Raw genomic sequence first — 3,504 nt, 5'->3', positions numbered from 1 at the left:
CGGCAGCGCTGCCAGCACCCCCCTGCTCCATCCAGGGGGGTCCCTCTGCTGCCTGGGGCAGGGTGTGGGGAGGAGAAGGGGGGGGGGCTGCGTGTGTCCATCCCCACCCCCCCCTTCCAGCACCCCAGTTTGGGCAGCTGGCTACAGCCCAGGGCATGGAGTCGGTGTCACTTGGAGTCAGACCTGTGTCCCCGCTGCCAGCATCCAGCCAGGTGCTGAGGACACAGGGACCGGGGTGGGGTGGGGGGGTCTCGGTTGCCCCACAGGCTCCAGTTCCCTCAGCAGCACCAGTACTTGCTGGGTGTGGGGGGGTTCAGCTGCCCGCTCTGGGTCTCCTGCCTGTCTCTGGCCCTCGAGGAGCATCTCCCAGCCGCTGCCAAAGGATTCCTCGAAGATGCCTCATGGCAGCCAGAACAGGAGGCATCACGGGTGGCAGCGGGGGGAGCGAGGTTCCCCGGGTGGCTGCGGGAGCCGGGGCAGGGGCTGAACCCAGGGCAACGGGCTGGGGGGCTCCTGGCTGCAGCCCATGGGGAGGATGCTGCGGCTAGTCAAGGTGTGCTCCCACCCTGGGTGCCCCTGCATGGGGAGCACTGCATCCCACTGGGCTTTGAGGGCTGACCTGCTCCCTGGGACCCCAGGGTGCCCAAACGAGGGTCCTGCAAGAGCCCCGTCACCCGGGACCCCCGCCCGGCTGCTCGGCCAGCGCTCTCGGAAGGGCCTTTTCCTGCAAGCGCAGCCTTGGGCTGAGCACACCGAGCTGGAGGGCTGCTGAGCGCCTCAGGAAGGAACTGGGTCCGGCCCGGAGTCCGACTGTCTCCAGCCTCACGTACTTGCTCCATGACTGGACCGACAGGAATCCAGAGTGAGTCACGAATTCCCCAAGACCCTCAAGGGACAAAGCAAAGCCACTGGCAAAGAGGACATCCCCGGCTTGGGCTCCCGGTCCTTGTGCTCCTGCCAGGCAGCTCCCTGGCAGCAGCTGAGGACACTGTGGGGTGCAGCCGGCAGAGCTGGCCCCTTCCCATTCCCGTCATAGCCCCCAGCCGATAAGGGCTCGTGTGCGGAGGTGGGAGCGCGACAGTCCAAGTGCTTGCGAGCCCCCCCTCGCCCCCTTCTTGCAGCCTTCTTGTGCTCGGTGTGCCAAGCGTCGCTCTCAGCAGGACACGGCAAGCCGGCACTGCGGAGTCACAGCTCGCTGCATTCCTCCGACGTTGGCATCTCCCCCCCCAGCGCGTGTCCCTGCCATCCAGGCCTGTCCCAGCTCCGGGAAGCGGCAGCCTTTTGCGCATGTGGGGGAGCCGAGGTGGAGCGGGATAAAGTCCAGCCCGGGCACCTTGGGCCCACGTGGCTGCGGCAAGCAAAGCCGAGTGCCGCGGGCTGGCACGCATGCCTGCCCTGCCCTCGCCGCCCGCATCTGCTCTGGGGGAGGGAGCGGGTCGCAGCACCCGTGCCCCGCTCCACAGAGTTGTGGGAAGAGCCCAGACCCACGCGGGTTGTCCCTGGATGCCCCACGGAGCAGCAGGCACACCTACGGGCTCTGCCGAGCTGCACGCGTTGCACCGCGCCACCATCCCCATGGGGTGCGGGGTCAGCGGCCCCGGCGATGCACAACCCCGTGGCAGGGTGAAGACCCCCGCTGTTGCGAAGATACGTCCCTCGAAAACCACCCCAGCCGGCCGGTTCGCTCATTCGGGGCTTTCCGGGTGCTGCCACGTCCTGGCCCCCCCTTCAAAGCCTCTGCTTCAAAGCAGCCCCAGGGCCGCGCGTGAGCCGGACGTCCGCAGCACCGGGGGTGGCTGAGGGACCCCAGGGATGGCACCCCGCACGCCAAGTGCTCGGTGGGGGTCGGGGGGCACCGGAGTCACCCCGAGACCCCTGTCCCAGCAGCTCTGGGGGCAGTGGGGCCGGTGCGGCCGGGACAAGGAGGTGCTGGCTCAAGGACGAGCCAGGAGCGGGATTTTTGGCAAGAGGCAGCCAGGAAAGGCAGGGACCGACCTGCGGCAAGCCCCGGCTTCCTCCCCAGCCAGCGCCGGGGCAGGGCGGTGCGGAAAGGGGCCCCCCCCGGCCCCCCCGACATTTGCGGGCTGGGGGGACGCGTTGTCCCCGCGGAGTGCCAGCGGCCAGGGATGGGGCGAAGGCTTTGCCGTCCCTTGAGGGGTTGTGGTCTCCTGGGGAAGGGGGCTCCCACCCTCGCCTCCCCTGGGATGGCCCTGGGGCCATCGCAGGGTCATCCCCGTTTGGGGACACGCCAGTGACACTTCTAAAGAGGCAGATGGGGCACGAAGGCCCTTCCGGGGGCAGTGACCCTCCCCGCCAGGCTCGAAACGCAGGGCACGACGGGCCCCTCTGCAGCGGCATCAGGCCTGCGGCCACCAGGCACACGCCACCACGGAGCCGGGGAAGGCGATCCGAGGCGCAGGTGGGGTCCCGCTCCCATTTCGGGGGGCTGCGGCGGCTCAAGGGGAGCCCAGGTTGGGGCAGGGGGGGGGTCAGGGAGGTGGCCGGACGCCTGGGTCCTCCGGCCGGCAGGGCTGGAGTGCCACCTCTCGGGAGAGCCGGGAGAGAAACGGCAGGCAGGCAGGCAGCCTCTACTCCAAATTTTAATGAAACAAATAAGTTAATAAGTTAATCAAGTGAGGTAACTACTTCTGGCTGGGGAGGTCTGCGGGGACCAGCCAGCCCCGGGGGAGACGGCGGGGAGGGGGGGGTCCTACGAGTTAGTTCCTGCGTGCGGCTGCAGGCAAAGCTGTCGCATGCACCCTCGCCCCGTGGCCGGGCACCCACGGCACCCACGCAGCGACCCACCCGCCTGCCCACCCACGGCACCCGGCTGTCTCCTCGTGCCCCCGCTGCCCCCACGGCCCAGCCGGGGGGGACGGGCACCCCCGGGGCGAGGGGGCCAGGGTGGTGCAGGAGCCGGGGGGGAGGCTGCAAGCGGCTCTGGCACGGCCCATGCTGGCCACATGCACTAACGAGGCAGGAAAAACGAGCAGGGTCAGGGGTCCCTGCTGCCAGGAGCGGAGGCACGGGGGGGGCTTGGGAAGGGGGGTGTGTGCAAATCCCACGGTCCGAAGCCCACCAAGACCCCCCGGGATCCCCGGCCATGCAGGAGCAGACACCAGCCCCAGCTTGGCAAACTTTGGCACTACCACGATCGCTTCCAGCCTGGCTCAGCCCAGCGGTGCGGGACTGGAAACCGGCCCCAGGGTTTCCTGGGGGGAGTGGGGCAGCGCGGGAGCTGCTGTGGCTCTGCCACGAGTGGCATGCGGGGAGGCATGGCCAACACCGCTCTGTCCCCACTGGGCAGTCCCCCCCCAAGGTCCAGCCCGTGCTCCCCGGACCACAGAGGGGATGGGGACATGGGGAGGGACAAACCGAGCACCGCGGGACCTCTAAGCAAGAAGGAATCCTCTAAGCAAGGGCAGGTTCTGGGACATGAGAGGGAGGGATGCTCCTTGGGGACCACTGTCCCCATCACCTCTGCCTGCATCCCTCCCTCCTCCA

Source organism: Haliaeetus leucocephalus, unplaced genomic scaffold (genome assembly GCF_000737465.1).
Source record: "Haliaeetus leucocephalus isolate CR32 unplaced genomic scaffold, Haliaeetus_leucocephalus-4.0 Scaffold517, whole genome shotgun sequence".
NCBI classification, from domain to species: Eukaryota; Metazoa; Chordata; class Aves; order Accipitriformes; family Accipitridae; genus Haliaeetus; species Haliaeetus leucocephalus.
This window is presented reverse-complemented; position numbering follows the sequence as displayed.